Here is a 23,976-nt window from a genome sequence, read left to right as displayed (position 1 = left end):
CCACCATTTGGCTTAAAGAGTTTAAGTCTTAAAAAAAAAAAAAAAAAAGAGTTTAAGTCTTTGAAAACTTGTCCCATTTGGGTGCAAAGCACTTACACTGTTCTGTCACATGACCTAAATGTACGCTCATTCTACATACCAGCTCTGTGACCTTGGGCAAGTCATGTAACCTCTCTGGGCTATGTTTTCCTCAGCCGCAGAGTGAGCATGACCATGTCCACCTGCAGAGTTTGGGGCAGGATTCGGTGACGTGGCATATTTAAAGTAGGTCTCACGGCACATAATAATTGCTCAGTAAATGGCTTGTTCTTGTTGTGGTCATTACTCTCTCAGGCAAGCTCCTGAACACTTTCCAGCATGACAGGGCCTTCAGGCTTCTTGTTTACAGAGACAGGGGCTTCTGGACATTTAGAACCTGGACAGAAGAATTTGAGCTTGAAAACCGTTCCCAGCGAAACCTCACGCTGTCAGAAGTCCTCTCACGTGTCCCTGTTTCTCCAGCTTGATCTGACCATGACAGTAGCCACCGGCCACACACGACTACTTCCACCAATCAAAATTAAATAAAAGTTAAATGACAGTTCTCCAGGTATACCAGGCACATTTCAACTGTGCAATAGCCACGCGTGGCTAGGATGACCAGAGTTTAGGGGAAGAAAATCCAGGACACTCAGTTAAATCAGAACTTCAGATAAAGTACGTCCCAACATACAAGAAAAAAAACGTCACGTGTTGTTTATCTGAATTCACATTTAACTGGGCATCATATTTTTTCTGGCTGGGGCTTCTATGCTGGACATCAGAGATGTGGAGCATTCCCATCATCATAGAAATTTCTATTGGACAGCACTGCTTCGGAACCTCAGTGAGCCACTCGAAGTCAATGAACCCTGTTACTTGTGTCCTTCTGTCCAACTGTATATGATAGGCACTCAGAGCATGAACAGCTGGAAGTGTCCCGGACTACTATAATAAACTTCTTGGACTTTGAAGCAGTTCATACTAATTACTCAAGTTCTTTTTCATCTGAAACACTTTAATTTCCTCATTTAGGCTTTTGTTCCTCCTTTCTTTTTCTTTTCTTTTTTCTTTCTTTCTTTCTTTCTTTCTTTCTTTCTTTCTTTCTTTCTCTCCCCTACAGTGCTTACTATCCCTTGTAAATCATTTCTGGCATGATTGTATAGGTGCTTATTCTTTCCTTTTTTTTTTTTTTTAATTTTTTTATTTATTTATGATAGTCACAGAGAGAGAGAGAGAGGCAGAGACACAGGCGGAGGAAGAAGCAGGCTCCATGCACCGGGAGCCCGATGTGGGATTCGATCCCGGGTCTCCAGGATCACGCCCTGGGCCAAAGGCAGGCGCCAAACCGCTGCGCCACCCAGGGATCCCTCTTTCCTTTTTTTAAAAAGATTTTATTTATTTATTCATGAGAGACACAGAGAGAGAGAGACAGGAAGAGACACAGGCAGAGGGGACACAGAGACACAGGCTCCATGCAGGGAGCCCAGCGTGAGACTCGATCCCAGGTCTCCAGGATCATACCCTGGGCCGAAGGTGGTGCTAAACCGCTGGGCCACCTGGGCTTCCCTTACTCTTACTTTCCAATCTTTATTTTATTCATCTGTATCGTGAACTCAGCCACCTCAACTGTTTAAATATTTTGCAGTTACTCAGTGCCATGAAAAATCCTCTTTTCCCCCATTCTCAACAAGAATTAGCATTCTCCTGAAAGCTCTAAACCTCGCAACATAGACTTGAGATAGTGATGCGGTGTTGAGAACACCAGCACTGTACACATGAATGGCCCCACTTAGGGCCTGTTAACACTTTGAAAATTTGGCAAGTGGGTGCAGGGATCTATCCATCTTGCCACCCAAGACAGGCTTTCAACATAAGTTCCCTTTGCTTATGAAAATCTCCACGTTCTGACCTGGAGTGGCCTCCCTATTCTTCTCCCCATCTCTCCTTGCCCTCTGAGAACAGGGGCCAGTTTCATTTTACACCTGGGATGCTCCCAAGAGGATTGTGAACCAACACAGAGCTTAACTCCCCAAGGCACGTGTGTATCTCCAGTGCCATAAACCAAGTGCCCGGAATAGGACCTGACCCATAGGAAGGCCTCAATCAATACACGTTGAATTCAATCAAATTTGCTTCTCAATTAAACTTACCTATGTTGACAGTCCCAAAGGCACATTTCAAATTCTGTTATTTCTGCATGTGCCTTCATATAGGATCGGTTTACAGTGAATGACAACAATAACAAAATCCTACCTACTTCAGCCCCACTGAGTGAGTCTCTCCCAATCGTGCTTTTCTTTCATTTGTCATGTGTCCATGCCAAGTCATTACAGTTGGCTCCTGGCCCTCTCTGGAGAACATTTCTGCCACTGGGGGCTCAGGACCAAATTGAAAGTTGTCAGAAAACACTGTAGACACCTGTCCCTTCTTCTGTTTTCATTTCATTTGTTGGCCTTCATCCTGCTGGGCACTGTTTGAGTAGATCAGATCCTGTGTGTGGTAATGTTGTAACAATACTTTGTTTCCCACAGAAAGGAATATATACATGGGTCTAAATCTGACAGGTCTTACTGGGTTTTATTTTTCCAAAGCACTGGCCTCCTTCTTTGCTCACCTAATGTTCTGGAGAAGTAAGGGCTGTATCCAGCAGCACTTCAACAGCATAAGTCTGGGTTTTCTCTCTTGGGACTCTGACCACATTAGTATCAGCAAGAGGTTCTCAACCCAATTGTGTGTCATCATCAATCACCTGAGGGGGTGAGGGGTTAAGCACGCATTCCCAGACTTTACCCTGGAGTATCTGATTGGATAAGTCTTGAGTGAGGCCTGCGAATTGGTCTTAAAAATGTCCCAGGTGGAGTGCCTGGGTGGTTCAGTTGATTAAATATCTGACTCTTGATTTTAGCTTGGGTCATGATCTTGGGATCCTGGGATGGAGCACATGTGGGGCTCTGCACTCAGCAGGGAGTCTGCTTGTCCCTCTGCCTCTCCCCCTGTCCATGCTCTCTCTCTCTCTCAAACAGATAAATAAAATATTAAAAAAAAAAAAACATATCCCAGGTGATTCTGGTATGCTGCTGGCGTGAAAGACTGCTTGTCTATACTCTAAGATGAGGGCAACTACCTGAGTCAGGTGAACAGCTAGGAAACATTACAGCCTGTGGCTGTAGCAGGTCTGCTAAGAGAACTGCAGTGACATTTGCTGCATCACTGGGCACTGGGATATGTGCCTTTATTTTTTATTTATTTATTTATTCATGAGAAACACGGAGAGGAGAGAGAGACAGAGACAGAGACACAGGCAGAGGAAGAAGCAGGCTCCATGCAGGGAGCCTGACGTGGGACTCAATCCCAGGTCTCCAGGATCACGCCCTGGGCTGAAGGTGGTGCTAAACCACTAAGCCACCCGGGCTGCCTCGATATGTGCCTTTTAAATGGGATCTCATTTAAGTTTCAACACAATCTTGAGAGCTTGTATGTTGAAGTGTCTCCCTGGATTCATATCTACCCAGAACCTGTGTCTGTGACCTTATTTGGAGATAGGGTCTTTGAAGATGCAACTAAGTTAAGATGAGATCATTCTGGAGTAGGATGAGCCTGATCTGATGACTGGTGTCCTTATAAGAAGGGAAGAGGACACCTGGAGACACCCAGAGAAGAAAGCCATGTGATGAGAGATGCAGACATTGGAGTGACACATCTACAAGCCAAGGAACACCAAGGATTACAACCAGTACCTGCAGCTTGGAGAACAAGGAAGGATTCTCCTCTAGAACCTTCTGAGGAAGCACAGTCCTGCTGACACCTTGAGTTTTGACTTCCTGGCTCCAGAGTTGAGACAGACTCTATTTCTATTATTTTTTTTAAGATTTAAGATTTTATTTATTTACTTGTGAGATAGAGATAGAGCATGAGCAGGGGGGAGGAGCAAAGGGAGAGGGACAAGCAGACTCTGCGCCGGGTGCTGAGCCAGAGGTGAGTCTCCATCGCAGGACCCTGAGTTCATGACCTGAGCTGAAATCGAGAGCCAGATGCTCAAACAACTGAGCCACCCAAGCACCCTTCTATTTCTGTTATTTTAAGCCACCCAGTTGGTGGTAATTTATTATGGTAGCTCTAGAAAACAAATACAGATTTGTATGATTGCCATTTGGCAGATGAGGAAACAGAGGCAGTGTGAATGACGCAGAGAAGTTAGATGTGGGCTCTGTCCCTGAAATCTCTACCGGGGACTGTAGGGAAGCACCATGTGCAGACTGAGAGCTTGGGCTCTGGAGGAGACAGACCTGGGAAGCATCTCAGCTCCATCACTTACTTGCCATCTGACCTCAGGCAAGCCCCCTAGTGTCCACCGAGCCATGGTGTCCTCACTTTCACAATGGAATATTTCATAGAATTTTGGAGAAGATGAGGTGAGAAACTGTGGGAAAGACACCTCAATTGGTACATGATGGGCTCTCCAAAAAATGGTACCTGTCGCTATTGTCCATATGGTCAACATTAATAACAGATGAAGCTGGCCAGGATGCTTCCAAAAGAAGGAGGAATCAGAATTTACTTCTGATTTTGTGCTAAATCTTCACCCTTTAATGTGGCCTTATATAGTTGGCTTTGGTCAACAAAATCAACCCGAGATGAGGGAGGAGGGTCTTGAGCTCCCCCTAGAGGTGAGCATGGGTTACAAACACCAAGTGAGGAGAGGAAGGGAAGGACAGAGATAGATCTGTTGGAAGTAAAAGGAGAAAGACTGGTTAGGTGGAACCAAATTGGGGAAAACCTTGAACACTAGGCAGAGGAGTAGCTTTAAGGCAGACAGATGGTGGGGGGCGCCTGGGTGGCTCATTTGGTTAAGCATCTGCCTTCCGTTAAGGTCATGATACCAGAACACTGGGATCCAGCCCCACATTGGGATCCCTGCTCAGTGGAGAGTCTGTTTCTCTCTCTCCACCCTCTCTCCCTTGCCCCTCCACTACGTATGTGTGCTCTCTCTTTTGCTCACTTTCTCCCAAATAAATAAAGAAAAAGAAAAAAAAGACAGACTTTGGTTTGAGTTGGAAGGAACTCGATGTGAAGTGAGCAATAGAAATCTGCAATGGCTAGGCGGAAAGTTCTGGCAGTCAGAATGGAAAAGAAAAAAGAAAAGTAGGACAGAGATGCTATGAAACAGGGCCTGGTGACAGAATTAATACAGGGACTCTAAGGCAGGAATCAAAGGTTTGGGTTCTAGCCTGAGATAATGGGAGAAAAAATGATTCTGCTCTTAGATTAGTTGGGAGAAAGAGCCAATTTGGGGGGCAGTCAGGGAGATAATGAGTTAGTTTTGGAATAAGCGGAATTTGAGGGAAGTTTTTCTCCTTTTATGACCCCCCCTTTTTTTTCTGGTGTTCTATTCATATGTTTTCTCTGCCACCCGGGTAGTCCAGTATCATGGAAGACAGAGGTGGTAAGCTGCGAGATTGAAGGCACCTCTTTATTTTCCCAGGAAAAGTCCAACTACCTGATTCAACTAGAGTCTTTACAAAATTCCAAAGCAATGAAGAGAAGATGAGAGTTTCTGTAATCCTACCTTCCCAGCCATCTCTACAGCAAAGAGCTTTAGAGATTCAGATATTGATATCAATATAGATATAGCTCAACTTCATGATGCCCATACAAGTGTCTATGTGCACACAAGTGTGTGCATGTCTGTGTGTATTAGAGATTTGGGGGAGGGGTTCCAAGAAATATCTTCTTTATTAGCTATGTAAGGATATTTTATTGGATATATAAGGAGATCAATGTATCTCTGGTCACTGATAAAAGCAAATTTGGCTTGACGGGATGAGCACTGGGTGTTATGCTATATGTTGGCAAATTGAACTCCAGTTTAAAGAAAAGGCAAATTTGGAGGACATGGCTGATGTAGGTAACCAAGTGGGCTTTTTAATGCTTTCTGCCTCTGAATTAGTTGTATTTACTCGCCCAAACATTGCTCAGCTGGACAACGATCAGCATCTCCCAGCAGGGGTAGAACCAGCTCCTCTAAACTTATCCAGTCTAGGGGGGAGCAGATAACAGGAGGCCAGTTCTGGAATCATGCTGACCCAGTAAGAGGAAGTGCGCATGCCCAGTTCATCCTAGACAAGTGACCAGTGAGAGAAGCCCTCCCTCCTCCCCTGGTGTGTTGTGAGGGATGGGATGGAGAAGAGTCAGGAGGTCCTTCCACAGGGAAGCATAATGGAGTGGGGAGTGAGGGCATAAAACATTAGAATTCATATGTTTGTTTTCAAGCCTTTTTCACTACCCTCAGAGCTCCACAAAAATGCTCAGGAGGATAGAAGGGGAATCTGCTGTTTTGCAAACTGCTTTCTTAACGTGTTGACGTTATTCATACACTCTGTGTATGTATGCGTGTGTGTAAAACTCACAATTTGATCCACAATTCGATTTGGGTTCTATTCTGGGGTTGCTTCAAATTCTCTTCTTCTCAATAGAACTATGAGAAATTGTTGTTTTCATAATCAAAATGGTCAAATGTCAGCAACTTTATGTTTCAATCTAATATTTATGAGCAATGCCGTAATGAACAGTTTCAACATATTGGTGCACTTTTCCAGTAATCTCTTCAGGATAAATTCCTAGAAATGGAGCCATTAGGTTAAAGAGTATACACATGTGAAATGTTGATGGGGTTTCTCAGAGTGCCTTCTGTTCCACCAACGTGCATGAGACTCCCCAGCTCCCCCAGCAATTGCAAATGAAGCCATGGGTAGATCAATTCACTTGTTATCAAGTACTATGCAGTCCTTTTTGTTAGATTTTTCTGTGGAACTTTTGTTTCCAGTTGCCTTCCTTTGGGGTCTTTTTTTTCCTTTGGCATAGAGGTATCCAACTGCTTCCTCCACCCCTCACTGCCCAAGAATCAGGAAGAAGAAATCTGAACTGTGCTTTCTTCCACGTCAACTGTAACAGAATTTCTTGAAGTGTGATTTCTATGAAAAAATGCACTTATCTATTTTAATGTCCTGTACGTTGTATTACTTAACTTCTGAGATTGGTGCAAATGGTGAATATAAAATGTTGTCAATAGGGGCACCTGGGTGGCTCAATTGGTTTAGTGTCCAACTCTTGATCTCAGCTCAGGTCATGATCTCAGGGGCATGAGATCAAGCTCCCTGTCAGGCCCCACACTGAGCACAGGGTAGCTTTAGATTCTGTCTCTTGCTCTCCTTCTGGCTCTCCCCTCACTCTCACTCTGCAAGGTACCAGTTATAATATTAATGTTCAGCTTATGGAATCTTCACAGCCAACCTGGGAAATTGGTATTGGTATCCCCAGTCTACAGTTAAAGGACTTGGGCTCAGAGAGGTTTAGTAGCTCCTCCAAGGTGACATAGCCCCTGTATTAGTTACCTATTGCTACATAACAAATTACTACATGCTTAGCAGCTTAAAACAACAACTATTTATTATTTTACAGTTGCTGTGGGTCAGAAGTCTGGGCATAGCTTAGTTAGGAATTCTGCACATAGACTATCCCAGACTGCCACCAGGTGCCAGCCAGGACTGGGGTCTCATCTGAAGACTTGACTGGGGAAGGTCTGTTGCCAACCTCTTATGTGGTTGTTTGTTGGCCCAAGGGCCTCAGTTCCCTTCTGGCACCTGGCTGGAGCCTACCTTCAGTTCTTTGGCACATATCCCTTCCAACATAGCAGCTTACAACATGGAAGCTTGCTCCATCAAAACCGGTAAAAGAGAGAATCTTCTAGTGAGACATAACTCATTGTTCATAGCCTCATTACAGAAGTGGCATCCTGTCATTTTGCTATATTCTATTGGCTAGAAGCAAGTCACCAGAACAGCCCATACCCACCAAGAAGAGGTTATACAGGGACACAAATACCAAGTAAGGTAAGACTCCCTGTAGGACATTATAGACCCTGCCTGCCAAAGCAATTAAATAGCAGAAGTAGGATCTGAAGTTGGTCGTTTCAAACTGCAAAGATAGATCTCCATAGTTAACCACTATGGTTACTGCCTTCCCAAATTAACCCCATTACATCTCAGAAAGATTAATCTGATTATTCTAACATGGATTCTAACAGGGTTTTTAAAAATGTTTTTTTAAATGTATTATCTTTTTAAATTTAATCTCCTAAGTGGGAAGCAGAAAGTTCCATCTAGGGTGGGTAAATTAACTAGTTCCATGGATTTTAGTTAGGTTTAACTTTAGAAAGAAAAACTAATGACCACAAGGCTTCTAATGTTAAATCCTTGACTCCTAAATATTAGACCTAGCCTTCTCATATGACTTTTAGAACATCCAACCAATTTACATGAGGATAAATACAAGTAGGGCAGATGATTAGATTCAAAGCAGATAAAATGATGTTTCCTTGGGAGAAATAACTTACATTCCTTGTCCAATCCTTTTTTCCCTCCCATTTGTGTCTTGAATCTGTAACTAAATTCAGAATTGAAATGACTAGCTTTAATAAACATCCTCAGACATAGCCATACATCTGTGTGTAATTTGGTTTGGGGGAGAACAGGAGAACTGGTTCATAGAAGGGCATCTATGTGGGCAGAGAAATATCTTCATTTATTGAAATGTTCCTAGCAACAGAAGTTTGTTTTCTTTTTCGCCTCCAAATTCTCAAACTAGAAACAGGCAAAATGATGATAAGAAATCTAGAAAATTATAGATTTATTTTAGTTTCTTTAGAGTGTAATTGTGTTATAAGGATATCTCATTGCATTGGCTAACATAAAGTCAGAATCTTTTTTTTTTTTCATTTTAATGTCAAACTTGGCTTAATGTGGATTTTTTTTTCAAAACCCAACTTATACAACAGCAGGTAAATGCTATTATATTAGACCGCTTCAGGACTGCTTTGGTATTTCAAATGCCTTTCCCTTGCATGATGATTTTTCTTTGGCTGTTTTCATATTATTCAACCCCGCACGCATTTAGAACTTAGCCAACTCAATCCCTTCTGGGAAGTAACAACAACAGTAATACTGTTTATTAAAAAATTATATCCATCCATAGTGTTTCATACCAGGCTCTGCATTTCCCATGCATGCTTCATTCTCTCTTCATAATAATCCTAAAAAAGTAAGCACTTATCCTAATTTTACTGAAGAGGAATATGAGGTTTGCAACTCAGAGAACTCAGAAAACTTTAGCAAAATGCCCAAGGCCACACAGTTAGGAATTGGTGGAGCAGGATTTGAGACTGTGCTCTTTGGAATTATGCGATGCTGGCACCCCAGGGTTTGGCATATACAATGGATGAATGAGTGAAAGAATAAATGACGAGTGAGCTTAATTACATCAAGCCTTACTTTAAAAATCATATTTTCTCAGGGCATGTAGGTGACTCCATCAGTTAGGTATCCAACTGTTGGTTTTGGCTCAGGTCATAAGCACAAGATCGAGCCCTGCCTGGGTCTCCATGCTCAGCAGGGAGTCTGCTGGTGATTCTCTCCCTCTCGCTCTGCCCCTTCTCTCCCCTAAAATAAATAAATAAATCTTAAAAAACAAATAAAAATCATATTTTCTCAACTCCCCACCCTCCCTTGGCAACACATGTTCTAAACCTCTCGCAGAAGCAGTGTGCCCTATGATGTCAAGCAATGCTTTATTCCAATTCAGACCTGCAGCTTTTTAGCTAAGTGATCTTGGCCAAATTATATAACCTTGCTGAGTCTACTTTGCTCCACAACAAAATGGGAGTCCTATGTGCATCTACTTCTTACAGTAAATATCCATATCTACAGAGATATATGTATATAGATCTTTGTCAACTTATGACGGGGTGACATCTGGATAGATGCATCATAATTTGAAAATATTAAGTCAAAAATGCATTTAATACACGTAACCCACTGAACATCGTAGCCTGGCCTCTCCACCCTCCATAAACACATGCTTGGAACACTTACCTACCTACAGTTGGGCAAAATCATCTAACACAAAGCCTATTTTATAATAAAGTGTTAAATATGACATGCAATTTATTGTATACAGAACTTAAAGTGAGAAACAGAGTGGTCATAGGGGTACAGACAAATGGTTGTCAGCTTGTCAGTGTTTACCCTCCTGATCACATGAGAGCCTGGGAGCTGTGACTGCTGCCATTGCCAAAGATCACAAGAGAGGATGCTACAGTATGGCCCTACCCTGGGAAAAGATCCAAATTCAAAACTCCAAGTACCCTTTCTACTGAATGCATCCCACTTTCACACCATTGCAAAGTAAAAAAAAACAAAACAAAAAACTGTTAAGTCAAACCATCCTAAGTCAGGGACTATTTGTACACGTAAAGAGTTTAGAACCAGGCCTGACATGGGCACATGTTTACTTGTGGGCGGTTACTACCACATGGAGTTGTGGGAATCTGGATTTAAACCCTGGTTCTGCTACTTATTTGCTCGACATCTAGAAGCACGTACTTACCCTCTCTGTAAAATGGGCATCATGACATCTCCTTTGCCATCAGGGATTTTTTGAAAGGCTGTATGGCAGTGGTTCTCAAATGTCATCAAGCAGACATTTGGCAATGTCTGGAGACATTTTGGTTGTCATGACAGAGTGGGGATACCACTGGCATCTAGTGGATAGAGGCCAACGATGCTACTAAATACCTAATGTGCAGAGCACAGCCTCCACAACAAAGAAATATCTGGCCTCCATTATCAATAGTTCTGAGGGTGATGCATCCTGTTGTATGGGCATGTCGCAAAGAGCAAGTACCCAATACATGCTAGCTAGTCTGATTTCCTATCTCTTTGAGCTTCCATTTCAATTAACACATTGCTTCTGGGAGCCCTGTCAGTTCTAAAATTCTCTGATTCTAACATTTGTGAAATAACTATATACACAAGTAGGACACAAACCTTGTTTCTGACTGTCCTCATCAAGACCCATCGAAAACAACAATCTATGTTGGCAAAATGAAAATTTTATTTTTGTTATTTGACGTTTTGTAGAAATCTTACTTTAGAACACAAGTTGAATGCAATCCTTATAAGTTTTCCTCCCCATCTTATATTAAAAGAACAGCCTCAGAGAGAAAGTATTTGTGCTACATAATCTCATGCCTATTTGCGGGGCTTTTATAAAAACTCAAGGTTTTTCTGGGACAGGCACTGTCCACTTATTACTATTTTTTTTTCTGAAACGTTATGGTTATGGGTATATTTGTCCATTTATGTTTTAGGAGTTAAAGTTGATATATCAGGTCATCCATTCCCTAGAGATCAGCCTTTTTTTAGGGTATGCTTTTTTTTTTTTAATAGTAGCAACACTTAATCATTGTGGCAAACTTGCACAGTCTAAAGAAGTATTATAGAGAAGGAGGAGAAGAAAACAGGCATAATCTTATCACCCAAATACACCCAGACACACCCAAAGGAAGTACTACTAGTATTTTGGCATATTTCTTCCTAGCATTCTTTTTCTGAGCATTTCTTTAGACAATTGAAATGAAACCGCATTAAGAAGTTTTATCTTACATTCCCCACTTAACATCACAGCATAAAAATTTCTGCATGTTATAAAAATATGTCCTAAACATTTCTAGGGCTATAGCATATTTCATCATAATAATGTACACTTTAAAAATGTATTACCCACTTATAAAAATATTTCATTATAGAACGAATTAGTTGCAAAATGTCACACAAAAAAGTACAGTATACAAAATGAAAATGAAAAATTAACCACTCCTAGGGGCGCCTAGGTGGCTGAGCCAGTTAGGCCTCTGCCTTCAGCTCAGGTCATGATCCCAGGGTCCTAGGATTGAGCCCTGCTTGGGACTCCCTGCTCAGTGGGGCGTCTGCTTCTCCCTCTCCTTCTCCCTCTGCTCTGCTTGTGCTCTCATGCTCTCTCTCTTGCTCTCTCTCTGTCAAATAAATAAATAAATAAATAAATAAATAAATAAATAAATAAATCTTAAAAAAATCAACCCCTTAATCCTCCTCAAATTCTCTTTTTTTCACTTGGAGCTATTTTAAACAATTCCATGTGTATTTCCAAGACACTGCTTGTGGCAGTCAGTAGGGCTGTCTGCTGCCCACGAGTTCCAGCCATTTTCTCAGGCACAGAGTCTGATCCTACCTGCCAGCTAGTTTATGTTCTAGTTAGATCCTATGACTAGTTCTGGCCAATGGGTTGTGAGTATTTAATAATAATTGCTGGTAAGATCCCCCAGGGCCTTTGTTTCCTCGTATCAACTGCCAATGTTCCAGTTAGTAGCTGCTGTATCAACTAAGTAGTGGAGAGAACGGTAACCCAGAGCAGAGCTCCCAGACAACTCAGAGTGGGCAGGAACAGTAAGTGAGAAACAACACAGAGGTTATCTGTTACAGTAGGATAACAGCATAGAGCAGTGTAGGTACCCTATCCTCACTAGTAGAGTGGTTGTATTTATATATGTGCACACACACATGCACACACACACACACCACAGATTGGCTATAATGTATGCATTCTTTTGCAGCCTGGTTTGGGTTTTTTGCTAAGAAATATATTAATTATTCAAAAGCTGTTCACTGAATATCTACTATGTCTTGATGCTATTCTAGATCTTATGCTATATCAGTGAACAAAACAAGAAAAATAAAAAAGCTTATATCCTCAATGGAATGTAAGTACATGGGTATCTTTCCATGTTTGTACATATATACTGACCTTATTATTCTTTTTTTTTTTTGACCTTATTATTCTTAACAGTTGCCTATCATTCTACTGTATGGCTGTACCAAATTCATTAAGCAAACTCCTACTTGCAAATATTTAGGTTATTCCCAACTTGTCTATTCTTGGAAAACAAGGTTACTGTAAATACCCACATACACATGTGTCACACACATCCCTGGGTATGACACCCACAATTGTGAGTGCACCTTAGTTCACTTAACCATTCTTTCACAACTGGACTCGGGAACCATTTTCAATTTGGGGTTATTATTGGCCATGCAGTGTGGTTTTAATCTGTCTCCAAATCTGTCCATTTGGAGATTTGGGGGAAGTATGAATGGATTAGATTTTGGGCACTTCTTAGGCTGCTGACACATGTCAGCACACATGGCATGATTCTCTTATATAGACTTCCCAGTTCAGCGGGAATTGTCCTGGCCTCTGGGATTATTTCACACATAGGAAGAGATGTGAACTGCCCATCATCAACCATTCCTTCTCAAGGACATCTGAGACACTAAGAAAAATCAAGCCAAGAATGAAAAATAATTAATATTGGTGGACTATTTTTATTAAGACTATGTTTTAAGCCATTAGCATCTTTATTTTCTTTTCTAGGCATTACTGTATTTCTTTGTTTTTAAACAAAGTTGTTGTAATAGACACTTTACACAGAGGACTTCACACCAGCATCGACCTTGAACCCAGTAGGGCACACCTCCTGGGCTTCACTGTGAACTCGCTTTTCTACTCTCCAAGACAATGACTCATATCTTTTCGCCTTATCTTCCCACTGACACACCTACCCCCTCCCTGTGGCTGTATCACTTTCGCACCTCCCTCCTTCCAATGATCACATAGGGACACACTATGACACCCACAAAAGACACCCTGTTGTCTTGTGCATAGTGTCCTATCCCCTTACCTGCCCAGGAGATAGAAATGCTCCCTTTTGCTACTTTATCATTCATTTTAGCTCAGAATGGCACGTAGATTTTTGTTACAGCACAAGTTTAGCCACAAAAGTGCCTGCTTTTCCTCCCTTGAAAGGGAATACAAACAAGCTGCAAAGGGCAATATCTTGTCAGGTTTTCTCGCCAAATCAGAAGTCCTCTGAAAATGATGTGGGCTGCAACTGTCCTGTCCTGAAGGATTTGCCTGTGGGACAAACCAGCTGCTGCCCACACTGCAGATTGGCCCAGACAAGCTGTGAATTTTTAACTGCTCAGGGCTACTGTATTACCACCCCCCAGAGCTGTTGGTGGAATGACATTCAGGATCCCTAGCATGCATGCCATGAGCTGAGCAGACTAACTGGAAAAAATGAAATTCTTGAGCTCTTTATCCAGTACAGTTACAGCTTTTCCCAGTTAAACAAAGAAATATGCAGAACTCCAAGTTAGGTTGATGGGCAGGGGGAATGTCTCTTCTTTGGGACTTCCATTCATTTGTTCTACAAATATGTATTGCATGTCTTCTCTGTGCCAGGCACCAATTTGGGGGCTTGGGATACACGAGTAAATAAAACAAAGATATCAATATTCATGAAGCTTACATTCCAGGAGGGGAGTTAAGATGATACATATAATAGACAGATGATAGAATGTGATAGAAGTTGATATTCACATTATATAAAAACAAACAAACAAAAAACAAAACAAAAACAGAGCAAAGAAGTCTGAGCTTGCCAGAGTAGGAGAGACGACAGTTTGCATCATCATGTAGAGTGGTCAGGGTGGCCTTCACAGAGAAGGTAAAATGTCAGCAAAGATCTGAAGGAGGCAAGGGAGTTAGCCAAGTGGGTATCCGGGGAAGAGTGTCCCAGTGGAGAAACGACTGAGAGCAAGTTCCCAAGGAGATGGGAAGTGGTGCCTGGGATATCAAGGAGCAGCAAAGATGCCCACTGTGCCAGGAGTAGATGAACAAGAGGACTGCAGTAGGGGAAGCGATCTGGGAGGTGATGGGAGCGCAGCACATGAAGTCCTTTTATACCACAGTAAGAGCTTTGGCTTTACCTTGAGCAAAATGGAAGCCACTGCAAGATTTTGAGCAGAGGTGTGACATGATTCAACTTACGTTTTTAAAGGATCACTCTGTCTGCTATGTTGAGAATTGACCAGAGGGAAGCTAGGGGTCCTACCCAGGCCAGACTCGACATCAGGACCAGATGCCAGAGGACGAGACAGAGAGCAATGGTTGGACTCTGAATGCATTTTGATAATGAAGTCAGCCTGATTTTCTGAGGGCTTGGAAGAGAAGAGAAGGCACGAATACTTCAGAGACTTCATCCCAAACTACTGGAAGGGTGGATTTGTACAGACAGAGTCTGGGAGCATTGGTGGCAGAAACAGATTTCAGAAGGTGAGGGAACCAGGAGTTTATTTTGGGGCATGTCGAGTTTGAGATGCCTGCTAGACATGCAGGTATAGTTGTTAGTAGGCAATTGGATAGATGCATCTAGAATACAGAAGAGAGTCTAGGTTTGATACTGGCAAGTACTAAACTTTTCTTTTAAGTCTGCTCCACACCCAGCATGGAGCCCAACACAGGGCTCAGACTCAAAACCCTGACATCAAGAACTGAGCCAAGATCAAGAGTTGGATGCTCAACCAACTGAGCCACTGAGGCGCCCCAAGCGCGTAACTTTTTTTTGGTCTATTTTTTATGTGTCAAAATTCTATTGATGCAAAAATCACTATTAACCACTTTTTTGTTTGTTTGGGTTTGTCAGTACTTCCACATATCTATCATCAATAATATTTGATGTTCTGAATGCTGAACCCAAGACACATAAGACCCTCAAATAACCTTCTGATTCATCAGTGGAATAATAAAATCAAGTTGAGAGGACCTTTTGAGTTAGTTTATACCTGACAGCTTGATACCTCTTGCAGCATGTGTGGTTGCATACCACCAGGACTATTTGTTTTTGAGTCTCCTTCTCTAATTGTCTGTACAGAGAAGGGAAGGGGGCATGAGTGAAACACCTTTAGAACCAAATATCTGAATTAGATTTTAGTGCTAGAACTTTTCTGCTGTGAAGAGTAATTAAAATTTTCAGTATCTCTGAATCTTCCCTATAAGATGAGGGTAACACCCATTTTGGAGGGCGGTCGGGGGAAATGCCATGCCTGATTCCTGATAATCATGATTTTTGTGATTTATTTATTTTTTAAAGATTTTATCCATTCATTCATGAGAGACACAGAGAGAAAGAGGCAGAGACATAGGCCGAGGAAGAAGCAGGCTCCACGCAGGGAGCCCGACGCGGAACTCAATCCTGGGACCCCAGGATCACGCCCCAAGCCAAAGGCAGATGCTCAACACTGAGCCACCCAGGCGTCCCTGATTTTTGTGATTTATACCTTGTCCACAAGGTGGGCGCCCAGTAACCTTTCTATTCCCTCTACTGCTCCCCCAAGTACCCACCAAATGCCTAGCACATAGTAGGTGTTCAGTAAACACTGACTGGTTCACCACTTAGGCTATCCTCATTTCTCCCCCAGCTCTTCCAAAATACATTTGTTTGTTTGTGTCACGGTCACGTATCAATCACTATGTGCAAGTGGTGATGTGTTTACCTATTCACTTTCCACCTTTCCCAGGAAACATAAGCTCCAAGAAGGTAAGAGCCTGCATTCATTCAATCTCTCGATCTCTAGTGCCTAGAACTGTGTCTGGAATGCTGTAGGGGCCCAATAAATACTTGCAGAGTACATTAGTAGGTGAATGTATGATGTCAGCAGACAAACCAACTCTACTATTTCATATACAAGGTGAAACTTCAAGGACCATAAGCCAAATCACCTTGAAAAATCTGCTGCCTGGCAAAGGGCAGACCTGACATTACTTCCAGCAGTACGGTTTTACAAATTAATTGATTTTTCTGACTCACTTAGTGTGAGTTTAAAGCATTTATCTGAAAGTGCCGCAATATATTCTTTGAATTAGTCTAACCATAAGAGACACAAAAGCTGAACTAATGAGTTAAACACTTAACTGAGCTATCTTTATTAGCTTCTTGCCTTCACTGGTCTCACCATCACCTCTGTCCTGCTGGTTGCAGTATTTGGTTCTTCTGGGGACAGATTCAGTGAGTTTTCCCTTCCAGCTCGTTGGAGAAAACTGCAGACGTGCCCTTGGGTGATATCATCTCCTCTCAGGCTGGGAGCCTTTGTCAGGGGCCTTGCCAGACCCTCCAGAAAGCCACTGCCTCCGTCCTGGCCCTGGTGTGCCACCCACCCCTGCGGGAGCAGTATTTAATAACACAAGCCCGACTGGATGAGTCACTGTTGTGAGTGACCAGCCAAATTGAAATCTCCTTTAACAAAAAGGACTTGAAATGCAGGAATAAAACACATTCTTTTAATTTCCACTTTTAATGGGCATATTATGCATGGCCAGGGACAACACCTGTGTTTTCTTCCTCCCGTTGGATATCATAAAACTCCTCTGAATCTTAGTTAGGTTCAAAGTTCTTTCTTAACGCAGCATTCTGTAAATGTCAAGCATTCCCACACCATTTCTCTCACTTTCTTTGCCGTGTCTACGGACCACCTCCTGGTTTTCTTTACTGTAACTCATCTTTGCTGCTCAAATATCTTTGCTTAGAAGAAAAAAAAATTTTTTTCTAATATCACACCTCATGATTCTGGTTAAGCCAGCATCTCCTAGCACAATAGATGCGTATAAAATTGGAGGGGAAAATAAAATAACATTCATACACATAAGACAACTCCATCTACCGGCTAAGGACTCTGAGACTGGAATGCGTGAGGTCTCCGGTGAAAAGGGAGAGTAGAAAGGATTGATGTTGGTGTTGGAGAAGCAGAGACTGCAGGTGGGGACTGTTCTCCTTGAAGTGACTCAGATGGGGGAGCCGCTTTGTGGGGATCTCTTCTGTACCAGGATTGTGCGGTGGTTGCATGAAGCTATACAGGGGTTTTAACTGCATACACACACACACACACACACACACACACACACACACGCCAAAACTGGTGAAATCTGAATAGGATCTATAGTCTGATTGGCAATACTGTATCAGTGTCAGTTTCCAGGCTTTGACATGGCACTCTGACTATCTGACATGTCACCACTGGGGGAAGCCAAGGGAAGAGTCCATGGGATTCTATGTTCTATTTTTGCAGCCACCTCCTGTGAGCCCACAATTATTTCAAAATAATTTTTTTTAAAAAAAGGACCACCTCTTCCCTTACACGGCTTGCATGTGTGTGTCACTTAAGAAAACTTGTGCACCACCTGCTGTCACATGTCCCGCTCTGAGCAAGAATTGGTTTATCATGTTGTGGAGGTGAAATCTAAGAAGAAGATGCATATCTCAGACTTTGAAGCCCTTGAGAGATTTAGGCATGTAGTAATGAAAGAAGAAAGCTAGCATTGAGGTAGGAGCTTAGGCTTGGTGTTCCTGTCAGAACTGGAATGAATCTCATGTTCACTCTACCGGTAGAGAGACTTTGGGCAATTGTCAACCTCTCAGAGCCTGTGTTTTTTAAGCTGAAAAATAAGGACAAGCGTATGGCACCTTTATCATAGGATTTCTGAGAGGCTTGTATGAAATAACTTGGGGAAAGCCCTTAGCATACTGCATGGCACTTAGTATTTATTTCTGTCTTATCATCTTCTTTCCCTTATTCTTGCTCTTCTTCCTATCATCATCATCATCATCATCCTCATCATAATCATGAGTTGAATTGTATACCTCCCCCCAAATGATGTATTCAAGTTCTAACCTCTGGTACCTATGAATGTGACCTTATTTGGAGATGGGGTCTTTGCAGATATAACCGAGTTAAGATGAGGTCATGCTGGATAGAGATGGGCCCTGACCCAGTGACTTGTGTCTTTATGAGAGAAAGAGGAAGGAGATCTGGAAACAGAGACCCTGGAGTCACATGGGGAAGAAGGCTAACTGAAGATGGATACAAATTGGGAATTATGTTGACACAAGCTAAGGAATACCGAGGGCTGCCAGCAATCATGAAGAGTAGTAGAGGCAAGGAAGGATTCTTCCCTAGGGCCTTCAGAGGAAGCATGGCCCCTCGCCTCCCTCAGCATCTTGATTTCAGGGTTCTTGTGTCTAGGACTCTAAGATGACAAACCCTGTGTTTTAAAGCCACCCGGTTTATGATAATTTGTCATGGTGGCCCTAGGAAACTAAAACAATCATCATCATCATGGGTCAACCGTTTTATGCCTAGTATCTCAGTATCTATCATATTGTCATTTAAAAGACTCCATGAGTTCCATAAAAGGAAGCCCAATCAACTCTCTTTGTCTTGTATTTCCAAACTGTTTGACCAGAAACTAGCATGTGCACGTAGAAAGAAGAATGAGGGATTCCTGGGTGGCGCAGCGGTTTAGCGCCTGCCTTTGGCCCGGGGCACGATCCTGGAGACCTGGGATCGAATCCCACGTCGGGCTCCCTGCATGGAGACTGCTTCTCCCTCTGCCTGTGTCTCTGCCTCTCTCTCTCTCTCTCTCTCTCTCTCTCTCTCTCTCTCTCTGTGACTATCATGAATAAATAAATAAAATCTTTAAAAAAAAAAAAAAGAAGAAGAATGAGCACTCGGGAAATACTAACTTCACCTCATCTCACAATTAGGAAGACTAAGAACCAGTGAGAGGAGTTGACTTGCTCTAAGTCACAGAGTGAAAGCAGTGGAATTATAACTCAGTCCTCCTCCCTCCTCTCCACCCTAATCACAACCAAAATACTCACCATTGAGCTCCAGAATTCTGTCAGGGTCTTAGAGCTCATCTAGTCCAAAGCCTCGTTGAGGAAAAGGAGGCCCAACAGGCAGTGATTTCCCAAAGTCACAAAGCACACTACGGTGTTTTTCTCCATGCAGAAAATGTGCACCCTAAATTACCCAGCAATCAACCTAAAATAATAGATGATGCTGCCCCTACTGGCAGAACTTTGTGATGAAAGCTATTGCCACACAGATATTTTTTAAAGTAAATTTCTTAATAAAGATAATAAACCACAGACCATACAGCTTATCAGAGGCAAAGTAAAGTTAATTCCTTAACATATTAGATTTAAGGGTTTTTAAAAGATTTTCTTTATTTATTTGAGAGAGAGAAAGAGCATGAGTAGGGGGAGAGGTGGAGGCAGAGGGAGAATCAGAATCCCCACGGAGCAGGGAGCCTGAGCTGGGGCTTGATCCCAGGACCCTGAGATCATGACCTGAGCTGAAGGCAGATGATTAACCAACAGAGTCACCTAGGAGCCCCTAGATTGAAATTTATGATTACACTGACTGCCATGGAACATTAATCATTGATACCAAAATATTTCTCTTAGATGATTTTATATCTTTGTTTTCTAGGTTAGCACAATATTATTGCATGTCTAGAGCTAATAATTTTCTGCTGAATTTTAATGCATAATAAAATGTCCTTAAAGCAACCAAAAGTAATGTGTTCCCTCAAACAAAAAGTACTTTAAAATCACCTTCAATACATGTGCAAGGAAAAAAATTATATTTTGTTCCCCAAAAAATGTAATATAGAGTTGGGGTATATTTTATATATCTCCACAGGTTATGTGCCAGCAAAAATGGTAGAAACACAGAAAAACTGGGGGTTTTATATTTATGTCTCAATGGGGAATCTTCTGTTTTTTCTTTTAAATCATCTTGCCCTTTACTTCCGAGTCAGTGTTTACATGAATTTCAGGAAAAAGCTGACTGGTAAACATGTTACTTAGCCCATCATCACCCCTCCCACTCAGATGAGGAGTCAATCTAGATATACAGGCATATGACCTATTTTTTGAAGGCTACATTAAGAGATGCAGGTCTGAGGAGGTACTTTTCTGGAAAGATCCAAAAGTGATCATTGGCTCAGCTTCCTGAATTGTAGACAGATAGGATTAACCATTAGTAGATCATGTACTTGACAAATAGCTTCAGAGAAACACAGCCCTCACTCAGGTCTTGCCATGTTCTCAGAAATACAATATGACGATGCCAGGCCACAGGGAAGAAAAGAACCAATTCATGTTGATGCTACTTCATATATCTTTCTCTGAGGAAAACTGAAGGAAACTAAAATTTTTGTGCTAAACAAACACTTGAAATCTTTCATCTTTTTAAATCCTAAATGTATGTGGGAAAGATGCCAATCCCATTTATAAATGAGGCTCATTTGTCCTTGGTTTTACATAGTCAACTAGCATTGACTGATTGCTCATCATATGCCAGGACCTGGAGAATTTGTTTATGTGTATTATTTCACTTAATCTTCAAAATCGGTGTGGCATCAACCATCTTTCTCAGAGAAAGAAACTGAGACTAGAACCTGTTCAAACTTTTATAGTCTTAGGGGAGCCATTGATAAGGTTCCTTGGAACAAGTTGAGAAATGAGAGACAGGAGTCAGAAACATGAAGATCAAAACACCGTGTGGAAGACCAGAGGCCAAGGGAATGAAGATCCCTCCCCCAAGTGTCAGATGTCCAAGTTCACACAGCTTGAAAGCAGAGGATGTGGGATTTGAACCCTATTCTGCGTGGCTCCGAAGCAGAATCGACTCCACCACACTGTCCTGTCCATGGTCTTCCTCTTTTTTAGAGAAATAATGGGATAATAGGGACATCCTACAAAAACAAGTTTCATCCACTCAAATCTTGGTTACCTGTAGGGGATTCCAACTACTGTCACTCACGGGTTAACTATGGCTTAATGAATACTTCAATTCTTTTCATTATAAGCCCTGGGATGAAAAGCCTGTTTAAAAAAATGGTCCTCTGCCTGATTGAGCAAATATGATCAGGACTCTTCATTGCAAATAACAGGAGCCTAATTCCAACCAGCTTAAACAAAAGGATGCATTTATTAAAAGGACACTTGAGAGTCACGCAAAGAAGAAAAAGATGGAATCAAACTGGAAGAAAGCAGAGCTTCCGTGTGAGGATGACAAGAAGCAGAATCTGCCAGAAAAACTGGCTTCTCCAGCCGCAGGGGACAATATTCGTGTTCTAGAGCTGCTGTAGCACGCGACCCCAGACTTAGGGGCTTAAGACCACACAGATCTATTGTCTTACAGTTCTGGAGGTCAGAAGTCTGGCCTCACTGGGCTGAAATCAAGATGTTAACAAGGCTGCAGTCATTTCTGGAAGGTCTGAGGGAAAATCCATTTCCTTGTATTTCCCAGTGTCTAGAGGTTGCCTGCTTTCCTTGGCTTATGGACCCTCCATCCATCTTCAAAGTCTGCAATGCTGTACCTCTCGCAGAATGTTCTTCTGTTTCTCACACCTCCCTCTACCTCTCCTGTCCTGCCTGCCTTCTTCCATTCTTAAGAATCCTTATAATTATATTGTCCCCTGCCCCACAATCCAGGATAATCTCCATATTTTAAGGTTGTATAATGAGCAACCTTAATTCCATCTAAAACCTCAATATTCGGGGTGCCTGGGAGAATCTCAGTTAAGCATCTGCCTTTGGCTCAGGTTGTGATCTCAGGACCCTGGGACTGAGCCTCCTCCTCCCTATGCCCCTCCAACCCCTTGCTTGTGCTCTCTCTCTCAAATAAATAAATACAATCTTTATAAAAAATCTTGATTCTCCTTTGTCATATTCCGTAATATATCCAAGGGTTCTGAGGATTAGGGCATGGACATCTTTGGAGGACCATCATTATTACCCTGCCTGCCATAAAAGGGCATACACCTGGATTTACCAACCAACAATTCTGAATACCATGGGTGAGAGATGAATTTTCTTTTTTTTTTAATTTTTATTTATTTATGATAGAGAGAGAGAGAGACAGACAGACAGACAGAGGCACAGGCAGAGGGAGAAGCAGGCTCCATGCACCGGGAACCCGACGTGGGATTCGATCCCGGGTCTCCAGGATCGTGCCCTGGGTCAAAGGCAGGCGCCAAACTGCTGCGCCACCCAGGGATCCCGAGAGATGAATTTTCAAAGGGAAATTGGAATGTCGGAAGGTGGGGAGGGATAATTTGTGAGTGACCCAGAGTGACAAAAGTCCTCAACTGATGGAGAGAGCTCAGTCATTTCAGAGAATCGAGGGGCTGCTGAGTGGGAACAACCATAGTTATCTACTGTAAAGCAATATTGCAAGTAAATCCCTCTTTGATGATTCATGCTTTCTCAATGTCTGAAGATCAGTCTTATGACTACCACCAGTTGGACACAGACCTACACAGGAAATACAAGTGAAGGTGGATTTGTACTGGTTTGTAAAGTATTCTGAAGTTTTGCTTTCTTGTTATAAAATTCCTGCCTACGTCGTTTTGTTGTTGTTTGTCCTTTTCTTATAAAAGTGAAATGTGGAATTCATAAAAATGATTATGTGAGGGCACCAGTGCATTGAAATCTTGTTCTGCTGTATAAAGAAAATAAAGCATCTTAAAAATAAATGGTTAGTAAGACTTTTTCTCCATTTAAGGCAGACACTTATTCTCATCCCTATTAAGACGGAAACCTAACTTGGTGAATTTTCGTGGTTAGATAAAATGCTTCATTTAAATTCTGTATTGCTGTGGAATACCCCCATCTCACTCTATTTCTAATAGGGAACTATGATTTATATTTTAGTGTCTATATTCTTCTACCTCTTTTTGTATACATTCTATTTAGAAACAAACTCTACAAAAGTTTCACTTGATTTTTTTCTCAAGTAACAATGCTCTTTAGATAATACTGTAGGTCAGGCCAGGGGTTCCAGTGTGGCTCAGTTGGTCAAGCATCTGACTCATGATTTCAACTCAGGTCATGATCTCAGGGTCCTGGGATCGAGGCCAGAGGTGGGCTCTCTGCTCAGTGGGGAGTTTGCTTAAGGATTCTCTCTCCCTCTCCTTCTGCCTCTCCCCCTACTCACGCTCTCCATATTTCTCTCTCTAAAATAAATACATCTTAAAAAGAAAAAGAAAACACTGTAGGTCAGGCCATATAATTCCACCCTTACTTTGAAGTAGATCACTGTAACATCTTCTGAATGTTTTGAGAGAAGCCAGAGATTGAGATTTTTATGGGAGGAGTTCCAATTTTTTAAACGTTCAAAACTAATTTAAAAATGTAAAGAACAGTGTGAAGCCTTAACTGAATACACCTGTGGGTTTGATTCATCCCATGAATGGCTAGTCTGAGACATATGAATGGATGTACTCTTCAAACAAACCCCATGTGGATGGTGTGAGTAGAATCTGCCAAGGTCTGGAAGTACAGGGATAAAGGAGGACAGCAGACTCAGATGGTCATGGCTGAGATGAATATTGTTT

Source organism: Vulpes lagopus, chromosome 3 (assembly GCF_018345385.1).
Source record: "Vulpes lagopus strain Blue_001 chromosome 3, ASM1834538v1, whole genome shotgun sequence".
Lineage (NCBI taxonomy): Eukaryota > Metazoa > Chordata > Mammalia > Carnivora > Canidae > Vulpes > Vulpes lagopus.
Note: the sequence above shows the minus strand (reverse complement) of the source record.